Source organism: Paramormyrops kingsleyae, chromosome 21 (genome assembly GCF_048594095.1).
Source record: "Paramormyrops kingsleyae isolate MSU_618 chromosome 21, PKINGS_0.4, whole genome shotgun sequence".
NCBI classification, from domain to species: domain Eukaryota; kingdom Metazoa; phylum Chordata; class Actinopteri; order Osteoglossiformes; family Mormyridae; genus Paramormyrops; species Paramormyrops kingsleyae.
The window spans coordinates 21,653,216-21,670,290 of NC_132817.1; positions in this window are offsets into that span (position 1 = coordinate 21,653,216).

Consider the following 17,075-nt stretch of genomic DNA (forward strand, 5'->3'; position numbering starts at 1 on the left):
CATAAAGGGATGGACATGGTCAGCAGCAGCACTGTTCAGTCAAACAACGTAGGCTGTTACGATCTAATGGGTGTGATATCGCTTGTGACGTCACGCATGCGACGTAGCAGGAAGTAGGTTCTCACCTGATTGGAGTTTGGAGACGCGTATAAGAAGCCGGCTTGTACGTTTGACTGTTTCGCCGTTCTGGGAGATTGTGCAGAAGGACATCAGAGACTGGAAAGGCAGACGGTAAGAAGAAAATTTTATTTTTATATTGTGAGGTTTACTGTTGCTGCCGGTGAAATCTGCAGTTGTGGCTGATAACTGCTGTGACTATGGTGGTTGTAGCGGTTCTCTTAAGGCATAAGTTGAGCGACAGCATTATGAGTTTGGTTTGGTGTAATTGTTGGCAATTTTTGCTCCGGTTTATATATGAAAGGACGCTGGTAGTATAAAAAAGCAAGTATGCTGTTAACGGCGAGATGCATACAGAAATTTAAGATGAGTTGAAGGTGTCTCATGTGTCGGGTGTAAGGCATTTATTGTGTAATATGAATATGTGTATCACTATCTTCCTACCGGGATGCTGTTTTAGAAGGTGTTTAACTATTAAAATGAAATAATTTATTTAATATGTAATGTGAATATTTCTATGTGCATTTGCTAGCGTTTGATGTCTCGAGACCGGTCTTTTATGCTGTCTTGATCTTGCTGTCTCAGATCGACATATTGGTCGGGAGATTTGGAGCGAATAGTATCCATGACACACAACGTAAGATTCGATAATGCAACATTATTATTATTTCGCCTTTGGCGCCCTTCAAATGCAACCAATCAATGACATTCAGACATTGGCGCTCATCCAATAAAAATTCGCGTTATACGCGCAAAATAAGTGTAGCGCTATAGTTAAAAGTATATAGTTAAATGTAGCTATAGTTAAAAGTATAGTTAAATGTAAGGCTGCACGATTTGGGGAAAATATTGAATCGCGATTTTTCTGACAGAAATTGCGATTACGATTTGATTTGCGATTTAATTTTTTTTGTCAAGCGCTCAGTTCAATATTCAGTGTGTAGCAATTTTAAAACATGACGCAGCATGAGGACATCGATCAGTATTAACTGGTCTACGTTCTAATGCAAGGATGAGAATTTAAAGATGTGATGTGTCAAGTTAGTAATAATGAAAACAATTATAATTATAATATCAATATATTATAATTATTATTATAACAAAAATAGCGATCTTGCAGGTAACGCTTATTACCCTCCTAATAACACTAGAACCGCCTTTTCCCACGCCAATGAACAAGCAAGAACTACTTCGGTGTATGCAGCCCTTTTGTTTGCGCTATTGTGCTGTTAGCTGCTGTTAACACTAATAGCACTGAAAAACCCGTAATGTTCACAACAGAGTGGCTGTTCTGTCTTGAAACCGTAAAGCTGGAAATTTTAAAACGTAGTATGCATTTTATAAAATGTTGAATAAATAGAAGTCGTTTATTGGTGATTTCATGTTGGTCGAAGTTTCCGCTTTTTGACAACTGTATACGGTTATTTTCTATACAAATCAATTCAGGTGAAACAAAAAAATGTACGTGTTCATGGTTGCAAACTCTTTCAGACTCTCACGCAAGAAATCTTACGGCAAATGTATATTCCATTCTGAACTTAAAATTAGCTGCATCAAAAACGTTATGGCAGTTTGCAATCCCTACAGACTATTTACAAGGTAATACAACTTACATACATGTAAATGTGTGTGCAGAACAGAGAACAGAAAATCTCACTCCATGCAGCTGACCAAAGTTGCCAACCCTGCATTTTATTTTAAATGAGAGGTAAAATTCAGTTTTCGACTGAAGCAGCTTATCATTCCTTTGCTTTGTTACTCGGACAAATGCAAAACGAATGATTAAACATTAAATGCGTCTCTTTTTGTATGTTTTCTTAATAAGACCACGTGCCCATACTAGAGGTCGACCGATATATCGGCCGGCCGATATATCGGGCCGATATTTAGCATTTTTTAATGTATCGGCATCGGCCGATATCCGAGTTCACTACGCCGATTTTCAGACAGGCACGTCTGCGGGCAGCCCAGTGTTATTGTTGCTGTGGAACACGTGACCCATTCTGCCTTGTGCAGGACCACAGCCAGAAGTTTTGGAAGAGTCCTGGGATAAAACGGTAAGGCTTAAATTCTGATCTTTCAATGACCTGTTTATTTAAGTAGTTTGCTATGAAATGTTACTTTAAAAGAAAACGCGAGTTACGCTATTGGGAACTGGGGTAATGATAATGAACCTTCAACCAACTGTAGCTTACAGGTAACATTAAGGATCATTGATTCTAATAGAGTTCGTTTTGTACGCTTATTGGTGGGCTCACAGACGTTTTTTAATCGTTAAAAATCATTTTAATTGTTAACATCTGGCTGATATGGTAATAATTAAAATGTTATCAGTTATGTTTTTTTTTCTTGTGTCGGAGAGTTTCACTCTGTGTGTGGGGCGGAGCAGGCAGCTCTCAAATACTGCAGCATGTGTGAGAGTTGCGTTACTCTGCCCTGATCACAGACAGCGCCGTCCTCGGAGACACAGAGCTGCTAAGAACAATGCATGGCGGAGAAAAGTGTTTGTTCGAAAGCGTGGTTACCATTTACTTGAGCTGATGCTGACAATGGTCCTTCTGTGCAACTTTTTTTCATTTGAGACCGGAGATTCAAACAATTTGTCAGACGTCTAGATAAAAAGTGCATGACTTTGCGCAGTTAGTTTCCTCATTAAACATGTCTATCCTTTATACGGGCTTATACATAGACAACGTCACAATCACTAGGGGCTTATGTTGTCCTTGCATACAAGGCTGTGCAATACGACAGTTATTTTATTTTATTTTCCGGGATCACTAGATTCTGATTGTGAATTTGGCTTTAAGCTATGTCTGCTAACAACAGAAACAACATGTTAGTGTACACTACTCATCATACCATGATGCACTTAGTGTTTTTTTTCCTTCAAAATGTATTAGAGTGTAATTGTTTTAATGTGCATAGAATACTGGAATTGTAGAATGAATTGAAGATGAAGGTACTATAATAAAAATTCTAATCTTTCATTTATTCTTCTGTTTTAGTAATTGCTGTCTGATGGCTGAACAAAAATCTAATCCTGTATGGCAGCATTTCACAAAGCCAACACGAGGAAAAGCCAGGTGCAATATCTGCAGCAGACTGGTGAGCTTGGGAGCTGAAGAATGAGTTTGCTGCGAGAGATTCTGATGCTGTTATCTTTATTGTTTAAGTTTAAGTTGTTTATAAGTTGTATTGTGTTTTTATTTAAGTTTATATTTAAATTTACACAAGTCAGTATTCAATAAATGCTAAGTTGAGAAATTTTGTGTATCGTTTATTATTAATGTGATATTTTATCATGCAACATACATAAACACGACTGTATTGTGGGTTTCACGGCTTTTTTGGAGGTCACCGACTCCGCTGCTGTGAAAATTACTGACTGTCTCGTTTTGATGAGTTAGCGGTATACTAATGCTAATGCTTATTAACAAAAACCAAAGGTATGATACGCTGAAGAATATTGCAACTAGTGTTTAAAAGGAGCTCGCTGGTTCTATTGATAGGACCTTTCTGAAACAATCTCGGACCATGAAATAGGAAGGCAATTCACTTATAACTCAGCAGCGGAATCACTATTTTTCCGCACCGCACCGGTGAAATCTGCAGTTGTGGCTGATAACTGCAGATTAACTATGGTGGTTGTAGCGATTCTCGGAATAAGTTGTTGAGCGACAGCATTATGAGTTTGGTTTGGTGTAATTGTTGGCAATTTTTGCTCCGGTTTAAATATGAAAGGACACTGGTAGTATAAAAAAGCAGGTATGTTAACGGCGAGATGCATACAGAAATTTAAGATGAGTTGAAGGTGTCTCATGTGTCGGGTGGAAGGTATTTATTGTGTAATATGAATATAATGTGTATCACTATCTTCCTACCGGGATGTTGTTTTAGAAGGTGTTTAACTATTAAAATGAAATAATTTATTTAATATGTAATGTGAATATTTGTATGTGCATTTGCTTGAGTTTGATGTCTCGAGACCGGTCTTTTATGCTGTCTTGGTCTTGTCACGGTCTCGACAGTCTGTCTTGGTCTCAGATCCCTCTGTCTTGGTCTTGCTGTCTCAGATCGACATAGTGGTCGGGAGATTTGGAGCGAATAGTATCCATGACACACAACGTAAGATTCGATAATGCAACATTATTATTATTTCGCCTTTGGCACCCTTCAAATGCAACCAATCAATGACATTCAGACATTGGCGCTCATCCAATAAAAATTCACGTTATACGCGCAAAATAAGTGTAAAATAGGAGGAACAAGTGTAAAAAGGGGCAACGACAATAGAGCCCGACTGGAAAATGCCTAATATCAGCCGATAATATCGATAAATCAAACTTTCGGTATCGGCATTTATAATGGCCGATAAATGAATATTTCAAAAATAAAATAAAAACGGACGAAACACCCTTCAACCATGTCATGAGTGTTGGCATTGTATAGTTTGTCCACCAGAGGGCACTCTACACCGTCCCTGTTGGCAACACTCGTGTATAACGCGCCACACATCCTGCAGCCTGCTGATCCAGCTAGTCGGGCAGAGAGAACCAGTTATCTGCAAGAGATCATTGGGTGAAGTGTGTTCATGGTGAGTTGGTCACGAGACATACATTGCTTGAATAACAATTAAAAGAACATCCCCATCAGTTCTCTTAACTCCAATAAGCATGACAAAATTCATGACTGCCATGTCCAGTTTTGCTGCTGTTAAATAAGCCGAGAGTGAAGCGGAATTAGCTAGTAATTACGTTATGTTTTAGTGTAGTTGACTGACTGTCCTTTTAACTTTTGACAATGAGACTGAAGTATTTCCTTAATAGCATGACAGTTATAGCAGTGAGACATATCTCTCCTTGGCCTGTTGTATTGAAAATGTATGTTTTACAATTTGCAGTATGACGTTATCCATTGCTAAATTATGGCTCATCATAGACTAGCTAACCACAAAGCTAGCTAATGCCACTATCAGTGGAAGACCGCTAACGTTAATGAGCTTGGAAACTGCTCATCTAATGATTACTGTATTTATAACTAGCATAATTCTAGTTACAGTCCCTGCATTGTAAAATGTAAGTTAGATATTTGCGAGGAGTGAACATTTAGACATAGAGAAAAAGTATCAAACGTAGCTTGTGCATAAAAGTTAGCTTTTCTTTTACATGTTTGTGAAATCCAATGACGCCAAGTGTGCGTTGCAGACTGTCGTTCAGCCGCAGCATTAACGAGTCACATAATGGATTTAGATCGCTAAATAGTAGGTTTTAGAAGGCAGGCAGCAACTGATGATTGAAAATGGTTTGATGTAGCTTGGTGGAAAGAATTTATAAAGTGCAGGTAAAGGGATAAGCAAGCTGAAATTGTAATTAGAAGGTAGCTTATAACCCAGCTAACAATTTATGGTTCCCAGAACGTTCTGGGAACGTTAGTTTTGGACACGGTCAGCAGCAGCACTCAGGTAGGCTGCAGTCAAAAAGGGATGGACACGGACAGCGGCTGCACTCAGGTAGGCTGCGGCCATAAAGGGATGGACACGGACAGCGGCTGCACTCAGGTAGGCTGCGGTCATAAAGGGATGGACATGGTCAGCTGCAGCACTCGGGTAGACTGCGGTCATAAAGGGATGGACACGGTCAGCTGCAGCACTCAGGTACACTGCGGTCATAAAGGGATGGACACGGTCAGCAGCAGCACTCAGGTAGGCTGCGGTCATAAAGCGATGGACACGGTCAGCGGCTGCACTCAGGTAGACTGTGGTCATAAAGGGATGGACACGGTCAGCAGCAGCACTCAGGTAGGCTGCGGTCATAAAGCGATGGACACGGTCAGCAGCAGCACTCAGGTAGGCTGCGGTCATAAAGGGATGGACACGGACAGCAGCAGCACTCAGGTAGGCTGCGGTCATAAAGCGATGGACACGGTCAGCAGCAGCACTCAGGTAGGCTGCGGTCATAAAGGGATGGACACGGACAGCAGCAGCACTCAGGTAGGCTGCGGTCATAAAGGGATGGACACGGACAGCGGCTGCACTCAGGTAGGCTGTGGTCATAAAGGGATGGACTCGGACAGCGGCTGCACTCAGGTAGGCTGTGGTCATAAAGGGATGGACACGGACAGCGGCTGCACTCCGGTAGGCTGTGGTCATAAAGGGATGGACACGGTCAGCAGCAGCACTCAGGTAGGCTGTGGTCATAAAGGGATGGACACGGTCAGCAGCAGCACTCAGGTAGGCTGTGGTCATAAAGGGATGGACACGGTCAGCAGCAGCACTCAGGTAGGCTGTGGTCATAAAGGGATGGACACGGTCAGCTGTAGCACTCAGGTAGGCTGTGGTCATAAAGGGATGGACACGGACAGCGGCTGCACTCAGGTAGGCTGTGGTCATAAAGGGATGGACATGGTCAGCAGCAGCACTCAGGTAGGCTGTGGTCATAAAGGGATGGACATGGTCAGCAGCAGCACTGTTCAGTCAAACAACGTAGGCTGTTACGATCTAATAGGTGTGATATCGCTTGTGACGTCACGCATGCGACATAGCAGGAAGTAGGTTCTCACCTGATAGGAGTTTGGAGACGCGTATAAGAAGCCGGCTTGTACGTTTGACTGTTTCGCCGTTCTGGGAGATTGTGCAGAAGAACATCAGAGACTGGAAAGGCAGACGGTAAGAAGAGGATTTTATTTTTATATTGTGAGGTTTACTGTTGCTGCCGGTGAAATCTGCAGTTGTGGCTGATAACTGCTGTGACTATGGTGGTTGTAGCGGTTCTCTTAAGGCATAAGTTGAGCGACAGCATTATGAGTTTGGTTTGGTGTAATTGTTGGCAATTTTTGCTCCGGTTTAAATATGAAAGGACGCTGGTAGTATAAAAAAGCAAGCATGCTGTTAACTGCGAGATGCATACAGAAATTTAAGATGAGTTGAAGGTGTCTCATGTGTCGGGTGTAAGGCATTTATTGTGTAATATGAATATGTGTATCACTATCTTCCTACCGGGATGCTGTTTTAGAAGGTGTTTAACTATTAAAATGAAATAATTTATTTAATATGTAATGTGAATATTTCTATGTGCATTTGCTAGAGTTTGATGTCTCGAGACCGGTCTTTTATGCTGTCTTGGTCTTGTCACGGTCTCGACAGTCTGTTGTCTTGGTCTCGGATCCCTCTGTCTTGGTCTTGCTGTCTCAGATTGACATAGTGGTCGGGAGATTTGGAGCGAATAGTATCCATGACACAACGTAAGATTCCATAATGCAACATTATTATTATTTCGCCTTTGGTTGCATTTGAAGGGCGCCAATCAATGACATTCAGACATTGGCGCTCATCCAATAAAAATTCGTTATTCGCGCAAAATAAGTGTAGCGCTATAATTAAAAGTATAGTTAAATGTAAGGCTGCACGATTTGGGGAAAATATTGAATCGCGATTTTTCTGACAGAAATTGCGATTACGATTTGATTTGCGATTTTAATTTTTCTTTTGTCAAGCGCTCAGTTCAATATTCAGTGTGTAGTAATTTTAAAACATGACGCAGCATGAGGACATCGATCAGTATTAACTGGTCTACGTTCTAATGCAAGGATGAGAATTTAAAAATGTGATGTGTCAAGTTAGTAATAATGAAAACAATTATAATTATAATATCAATATATTATAATTATTATTATAACAAAAATAGCGATCTTGCATAAAGGGATGGACACGGTCAGCGGCTGCACTCAGGTAGGCTGCGGTCATAAAGGGATGGACACGGACAGCGGCAGCACTCAGGTAGGCTGCGGTCATAAAGGGATGGAGAGACCATTTAGTTTGGAGACACGTATAAGAAGCCAGCTTGTATGTTTGATTGTTTTGCCGTTCTAGGGGATTGCGCAGAAGAACATCAGAGACTGGAGAGGCAGCCGGTAAGAAGAGGATTTTATTTTTATTTGGTATAGAATCAGAATCAGAATCAGGTTTATTGCCAAGTACGTTCACACAAACAAGGAATTTTCCAGGAGAGTCCAAGACATCAGGTAAGTGGACCGGAGGAGCAGCGATGCAGACAGGTAATTATCAGCCTTTTTTTTGCTGTTTCAGGTTATTTCTAGGGCTCAGTATTTCCGTTTTGGGTTATGGTTATGGTTAAGGATATGGTTATGAATTGCGGTTAGAAACCCCAGGGCCAAAGGAAGGCACTGGTCAATTCCGGTCCATAGGTGCATCCACCCGCTTGCGCGCACACCGTCCATTCCCCAACTGTGGCTTAAACTATTAACTGTGGTGCTTTAATTTTTATTTTTCCATGGGTGATGGAGAAGATGGATGCAGGAGAGTCCAATATATTAGGTAAGTGGACCGGAGGAGCAGATGGAGCAGCAGCCACGCTGACAGGTAATTATCAGCCTTTTTATTCTTGTTTCAGGTTATTTCCCCACCAAGGGCTCAGTATTTCCGTTTCGGGTTATGGTTAGGGTTTAGGTTAGGCTTATGGTTAGGGTTATGAATTGCGGTTAATAACCCCAGGGCCTGTGACTCCAGCGTCCCAGGGCCACAGGAAGGCACTGGCCAATTCCGGTCCATAGGTGCATCCACCCGCTTGCGCGGACACCGTCCATTCCCCAACTGGGGCTTAAAATATTAACTGTGGTGCTTTAATTTTTATTTTTCCATGGGTGATGGAGAAGATGGATGCAGGAGAGTCCAAGATATCAGGTGAGTGGACCGGAGGAGCAGATGGAGCAGCAGCCACGCTGACAGGTAATTATCAGCCTTTTTATTCTAGTTTCAGGTTATTTCCCCACCAAGGGCTCAGTATTTCCGTTTCGGGTTATGGTTAGGGTTTAGGTTAGGGTTATGAATTGCGGTTAATAACCCCAGGGCTTGTGACCCCATCGTCCCAGGGCCGCAGGAAGGCACTGGTCAGTTCCGGTCCATAGGTGCATCCACCCGCTTGCGCGCACACCGTCCATTCCCAAACTGTGGCTTAAATTAACTGTGGTGCTTTAATTTTTATTTTTCCATGGGTGATGGAGAAGATGGATGCAGGAGAGTCCAAGATATCAGGTGAGTGGACCGGAGGAGCAGATGGAGCAGCAGCCACGCTGACAGGTAATTATCAGCCTTTTTATTCTTGTTTCAGGTTATTTCCCCACCAAGGGCTCAGTATTTCCGTTTCGGGTTATGGTTAGGGTTTAGGTTAGGCTTATGGTTAGGGTTATGAATTGCGGTTAATAACCACAGGGCCTGTGACCCCAGCGTCCCAGGGCCACAGGAAGGCACTGGCCAATTCCGGTCCATAGGTGCATCCACCCGCTTGCGCGCACACCGTCCATTCCCAAACTGGGGCTTAAATTATTAACTGTGGTGCTTTAATTTTTATTTTTCCATGGGTGATGTAGAAGATGGATGCAGGAGAGTCCAAGATATCAGGTGAGTGGACCGGAGGAGCAGATGGAGCAGCAGCCACGCTGACAGGTAATTATCAGCCTTTTTATTCTTGTTTCAGGTTATTTCCCCACCAAGGGCTCAGTATTTCCGTTTCGGGTTATGGTTAGGGTTTAGGTTAGGCTTATGGTTAGGGTTATGAATTGCGGTTAATGACCCCAGCGTCCCAGGGCCACAGGAAGGCACTGGCCAATTCGGGTCCATCGGTGCATCCACCCGCTTGCGCGCACACCGTCCATTCCACAACTGTGGCTTAAAATATTAACTGTGGTGCTTTAATTTTTATTTTTCCATGGGTGATGTAGAAGATGGATGCAGGAGAGTCCAAGATATCAGGTGAGTGGACCGGAGGAGCAGATGGAGCAGCAGCCACGCTGACAGGTAATTATCAGCCTTTTTATTCTTGTTTCAGGTTATTTCCCCACCAAGGGCTCAGTATTTCCGTTTCGGGTTATGGTTAGGGTTTAGGTTAGGCTTATGGTTAGGGTTATGAATTGCGATTAATAACCACAGGGCCTGTGACCCCAGCGTCCCAGGGCCACAGGAAGGCACTGGCCAATTCGGGTCCATCGGTGCATCCACCCGCTTGCGCGCACACCGTCCATTCCACAACTGGGGCTTAAAATATTAACTGTGGTGCTTTAATTTTTATTTTTCCATGGGTGATGTAGAAGATGGATGCAGGAGAGTCCAAGATATCAGGTGAGTGGACCGGAGGAGCAGATGGAGCAGCAGCCACGCTGACAGGTAATTATCAGCCTTTTTATTCTTGTTTCAGGTTATTTCCCCACCAAGGGCTCAGTATTTCCGTTTCGGGTTATGGTTAGGGTTTAGGTTAGGCTTATGGTTAGGGTTATGAATTGCGGTTAATGACCCCAGCGTCCCAGGGCCACAGGAAGGCACTGGCCAATTCGGGTCCATCGGTGCATCCACCCGCTTGCGCGCACACCGTCCATTCCACAACTGTGGCTTAAAATATTAACTGTGGTGCTTTAATTTTTATTTTTCCATGGGTGATGTAGAAGATGGATGCAGGAGAGTCCAAGATATCAGGTGAGTGGACCGGAGGAGCAGATGGAGCAGCAGCCACGCTGACAGGTAATTATCAGCCTTTTTATTCTTGTTTCAGGTTATTTCCCCACCAAGGGCTCAGTATTTCCGTTTCGGTTATGGTTAGGGTTTAGGTTAGGCTTATGGTTAGGGTTATGAATTGCGATTAATAACCACAGGGCCTGTGACCCCAGCGTCCCAGGGCCACAGGAAGGCACTGGCCAATTCGGGTCCATCGGTGCATCCACCCGCTTGCGCGCACACCGTCCATTCCACAACTGGGGCTTAAAATATTAACTGTGGTGCTTTAATTTTTATTTTTCCATGGGTGATGTAGAAGATGGATGCAGGAGAGTCCAAGATATCAGGTGAGTGGACCGGAGGAGCAGATGGAGCAGCAGCCACGCTGACAGGTAATTATCAGCCTTTTTATTCTTGTTTCAGGTTATTTCCCCACCAAGGGCTCAGTATTTCCGTTTCGGGTTATGGTTAGGGTTTAGGTTAGGCTTATGGTTAGGGTTATGAATTGCGGTTAATGACCCCAGCGTCCCAGGGCCACAGGAAGGCACTGGCCAATTCGGGTCCATCGGTGCATCCACCCGCTTGCGCGCACACCGTCCATTCCACAACTGTGGCTTAAAATATTAACTGTGGTGCTTTAATTTTTATTTTTCCATGGGTGATGTAGAAGATGGATGCAGGAGAGTCCAAGATATCAGGTGAGTGGACCGGAGGAGCAGATGGAGCAGCAGCCACGCTGACAGGTAATTATCAGCCTTTTTATTCTTGTTTCAGGTTATTTCCCCACCAAGGGCTCAGTATTTCCGTTTCGGGTTATGGTTAGGGTTTAGGTTAGGCTTATGGTTAGGGTTATGAATTGCGGTTAATAACCACAGGGCCTGTGACCCCAGCGTCCCAGGGCCACAGGAAGGCACTGGCCAATTCCGGTCCATAGGTGCATCCACCCGCTTGCGCGCACACCGTCCATTCCCAAACTGGGGCTTAAATTATTAACTGTGGTGCTTTAATTTTTATTTTTCCATGGGTGATGTAGAAGATGGATGCAGGAGAGTCCAAGATATCAGGTGAGTGGACCGGAGGAGCAGATGGAGCAGCAGCCACGCTGACAGGTAATTATCAGCCTTTTTATTCTTGTTTCAGGTTATTTCCCCACCAAGGGCTCAGTATTTCCGTTTCGGGTTATGGTTAGGGTTTAGGTTAGGGTTATGAATTGCGGTTAATAACCCCAGGGCTTGTGACCCCATCGTCCCAGGGCCACAGGAAGGCACTGGTCAGTTCCGGTCCATAGGTGCATCCACCCGCTTGCGCGCACACCGTCCATTCCCAAACTGTGGCTTAAATTATTAACTGTGGTGCTTTAATTTTTATTTTTCCATGCGTGATGGAGAAGATGGATGCAGGAGAGTCCAAGATATCAGGTGAGTGGACCGGAGGAGCAGATGGAGCAGCAGCCACGCTGACAGGTAATTATCAGCCTTTTTATTCTTGTTTCAGGTTATTTCCCCACCAAGGGCTCAGTATTTCCGTTTCGGGTTATGGTTAGGGTTTAGGTTAGGCTTATGGTTAGGGTTATGAATTGCGATTAATAACCACAGGGCCTGTGACCCCAGCGTCCCAGGGCCACAGGAAGGCACTGGCCAATTCGGGTCCATCGGTGCATCCACCCGCTTGCGCGCACACCGTCCATTCCACAACTGTGGCTTAAAATATTAACTGTGGTGCTTTAATTTTTATTTTTCCATGGGTGATGGAGAAGATGGATGCAGGAGAGTCCAAGATATCAGGTGAGTGGACCGGAGGAGCAGATGGAGCAGCAGCCACGCTGACAGGTAATTATCAGCCTTTTTATTCTTGTGTCAGGTTATTTCCCCACCAAGAGCTCAGTATTTCCGTTTCGGGTTATGGTTAGGGTTTACGTTAGGCTTATGGATACGGTTATGAATTGCGGTTAATAACCCCAGGGCTTGTGACCCCAGCGTCCCAGGGCCACAGGAAGGCACTGGTCAGTTCCGGTCCATAGGTGCATCCACCCGCTTGCGCGCACACCGTCCATTCCCAAACTGTGGCTTAAATTATTAACTGTGGTGCTTTAATTTTTATTTTTCCATGGGTGATGGAGAAGATGGATGCAGGAGAGTCCAAGATATCAGGTGAGTGGACCGGAGGAGCAGATGGAGCAGCAGCCACGCTGACAGGTAATTATCAGCCTTTTTATTCTTGTTTCAGGTTATTTCCCCACCAAGGGCTCAGTATTTCCGTTTCGGGTTATGGTTAGGGTTTAGGTTAGGCTTATGGTTAGGGTTATGAATTGCGATTAATAACCACAGGGCCTGTGACCCCAGCGTCCCAGGGCCACAGGAAGGCACTGGCCAATTCGGGTCCATCGGTGCATCCACCCGCTTGCGCGCACACCGTCCATTCCACAACTGTGGCTTAAAATATTAACTGTGGTGCTTTAATTTTTATTTTTCCATGGGTGATGTAGAAGATGGATGCAGGAGAGTCCAAGATATCAGGTGAGTGGACCGGAGGAGCAGATGGAGCAGCAGCCACGCTGACAGGTAATTATCAGCCTTTTTATTCTTGTTTCAGGTTATTTCCCCACCAAGGGCTCAGTATTTCCGTTTCGGGTTATGGTTAGGGTTTAGGTTAGGGTTATGAATTGCGGTTAATAACCCCAGGGCTTGTGACCCCATCGTCCCAGGGCCACAGGAAGGCACTGGTCAGTTCCGGTCCATAGGTGCATCCACCCGCTTGCGCGCACACCGTCCATTCCCAAACTGGGGCTTAAATTATTAACTGTGGTGCTTTAATTTTTATTTTTCCATGGGTGATGTAGAAGATGGATGCAGGAGAGTCCAAGATATCAGGTGAGTGGACCGGAGGAGCAGATGGAGCAGCAGCCACGCTGACAGGTAATTATCAGCCTTTTTATTCTTGTTTCAGGTTATTTCCCCACCAAGGGCTCAGTATTTCCGTTTCGGGTTATGGTTAGGGTTTAGGTTAGGCTTATGGTTAGGGTTATGAATTGCGATTAATAACCACAGGGCCTGTGACCCCAGCGTCCCAGGGCCACAGGAAGGCACTGGCCAATTCGGGTCCATCGGTGCATCCACCCGCTTGCGCGCACACCGTCCATTCCACAACTGGGGCTTAAAATATTAACTGTGGTGCTTTAATTTTTATTTTTCCATGGGTGATGTAGAAGATGGATGCAGGAGAGTCCAAGATATCAGGTGAGTGGACCGGAGGAGCAGATGGAGCAGCAGCCACGCTGACAGGTAATTATCAGCCTTTTTATTCTTGTTTCAGGTTATTTCCCCACCAAGGGCTCAGTATTTCCGTTTCGGGTTATGGTTAGGGTTTAGGTTAGGGTTATGAATTGCGGTTAATAACCCCAGGGCTTGTGACCCCATCGTCCCAGGGCCACAGGAAGGCACTGGTCAGTTCCGGTCCATAGGTGCATCCACCCGCTTGCGCGCACACCGTCCATTCCCAAACTGGGGCTTAAATTATTAACTGTGGTGCTTTAATTTTTATTTTTCCATGGGTGATGTAGAAGATGGATGCAGGAGAGTCCAAGATATCAGGTGAGTGGACCGGAGGAGCAGATGGAGCAGCAGCCACGCTGACAGGTAATTATCAGCCTTTTTATTCTTGTTTCAGGTTATTTCCCCACCAAGGGCTCAGTATTTCCGTTTCGGGTTATGGTTAGGGTTTAGGTTAGGCTTATGGTTAGGGTTATGAATTGCGGTTAATGACCCCAGCGTCCCAGGGCCACAGGAAGGCACTGGTCAATTCCGGTCCATAGGTGCATCCACCCGCTTGCGCGCACACCATCCATTCCCAAACTGTGGCTTAAATTATTAACTGTGGTGCTTTAATTTTTATTTTTCCATGGGTGATGGAGAAGATGGATGCAGGAGAGTCCAAGATATCAGGTGAGTGGACCGGAGGAGCAGATGGAGCAGCAGCCACGCTGACAGGTAATTACCAGCCTTTTTATTCTAGTTTCAGGTTATTTCCCCACCAAGGGCTCAGTATTTCCGTTTCGGGTTATGGTTAGGGTTTAGGTTAGGCTTATGGTTAGGGTTATGAATTGCGGTTAATAACCACAGGGCCTGTGACCCCAGCGTCCCAGGGCCACAGGAAGGCACTGGCCAATTCCGGTCCATAGGTGCATCCACCCGCTTGCGCGCACACCGTCCATTCCCAAACTGTGGCTTAAATTATTAACTGTGGTGCTTTAATTTTTATTTTTCCATGGGTGATGTAGAAGATGGATGCAGGAGAGTCCAAGATATCAGGTGAGTGGACCGGAGGAGCAGATGGAGCAGCAGCCACGCTGACAGGTAATTATCAGCCTTTTTATTCTTGTTTCAGGTTATTTCCCCACCAAGGGCTCAGTATTTCCGTTTCGGGTTATGGTTAGGGTTTAGGTTAGGCTTATGGTTAGGGTTATGAATTGCGGTTAATGACCCCAGCGTCCCAGGGCCACAGGAAGGCACTGGCCAATTCGGGTCCATCGGTGCATCCACCCGCTTGCGCGCACACCGTCCATTCCACAACTGTGGCTTAAAATATTAACTGTGGTGCTTTAATTTTTATTTTTCCATGGGTGATGTAGAAGATGGATGCAGGAGAGTCCAAGATATCAGGTGAGTGGACCGGAGGAGCAGATGGAGCAGCAGCCACGCTGACAGGTAATTATCAGCCTTTTTATTCTTGTTTCAGGTTATTTCCCCACCAAGGGCTCAGTATTTCCGTTTCGGTTATGGTTAGGGTTTAGGTTAGGCTTATGGTTAGGGTTATGAATTGCGGTTAATAACCCCAGGGCTTGTGACCCCATCGTCCCAGGGCCACAGGAAGGCACTGGTCAGTTCCGGTCCATAGGTGCATCCACCCGCTTGCGCGCACACCGACCATTCCCAAACTGTGGCTTAAATTATTAACTGTGGTGCTTTAATTTTTATTTTTCCATGGGTGATGTAGAAGATGGATGCAGGAGAGTCCAAGATATCAGGTGAGTGGACCGGAGGAGCAGATGGAGCAGCAGCCACGCTGACAGGTAATTATCAGCCTTTTTATTCTTGTTTCAGGTTATTTCCCCACCAAGGGCTCAGTATTTCCGTTTCGGGTTATGGTTAGGGTTTAGGTTAGGCTTATGGTTAGGGTTATGAATTGCGGTTAATGACCCCAGCGTCCCAGGGCCACAGGAAGGCACTGGCCAATTCCGGTCCATAGGTGCATCCACCCGCTTGCGCGCACACCGTCCATTCCCAAACTGGGGCTTAAATTATTAACTGTGGTGCTTTAATTTTTATTTTTCCATGGGTGATGTAGAAGATGGATGCAGGAGAGTCCAAGATATCAGGTGAGTGGACCGGAGGAGCAGATGGAGCAGCAGCCACGCTGACAGGTAATTATCAGCCTTTTTATTCTTGTTTCAGGTTATTTCCCCACCAAGGGCTCAGTATTTCCGTTTCGGGTTATGGTTAGGGTTTAGGTTAGGGTTATGAATTGCGGTTAATAACCCCAGGGCTTGTGACCCCATCGTCCCAGGGCCACAGGAAGGCACTGGTCAGTTCCGGTCCATAGGTGCATCCACCCGCTTGCGCGCACACCGTCCATTCCCAAACTGTGGCTTAAATTATTAACTGTGGTGCTTTAATTTTTATTTTTCCATGCGTGATGGAGAAGATGGATGCAGGAGAGTCCAAGATATCAGGTGAGTGGACCGGAGGAGCAGATGGAGCAGCAGCCACGCTGACAGGTAATTATCAGCCTTTTTATTCTTGTTTCAGGTTATTTCCCCACCAAGGGCTCAGTATTTCCGTTTCGGGTTATGGTTAGGGTTTAGGTTAGGCTTATGGTTAGGGTTATGAATTGCGATTAATAACCACAGGGCCTGTGACCCCAGCGTCCCAGGGCCACAGGAAGGCACTGGCCAATTCGGGTCCATCGGTGCATCCACCCGCTTGCGCGCACACCGTCCATTCCACAACTGTGGCTTAAAATATTAACTGTGGTGCTTTAATTTTTATTTTTCCATGGGTGATGGAGAAGATGGATGCAGGAGAGTCCAAGATATCAGGTGAGTGGACCGGAGGAGCAGATGGAGCAGCAGCCACGCTGACAGGTAATTATCAGCCTTTTTATTCTTGTGTCAGGTTATTTCCCCACCAAGAGCTCAGTATTTCCGTTTCGGGTTATGGTTAGGGTTTACGTTAGGCTTATGGATACGGTTATGAATTGCGGTTAATAACCCCAGGGCTTGTGACCCCAGCGTCCCAGGGCCACAGGAAGGCACTGGTCAGTTCCGGTCCATAGGTGCATCCACCCGCTTGCGCGCACACCGTCCATTCCCAAACTGTGGCTTAAATTATTAACTGTGGTGCTTTAATTTTTATTTTTCCATGGGTGATGGAGAAGATGGATGCAGGAGAGTCCAAGATAT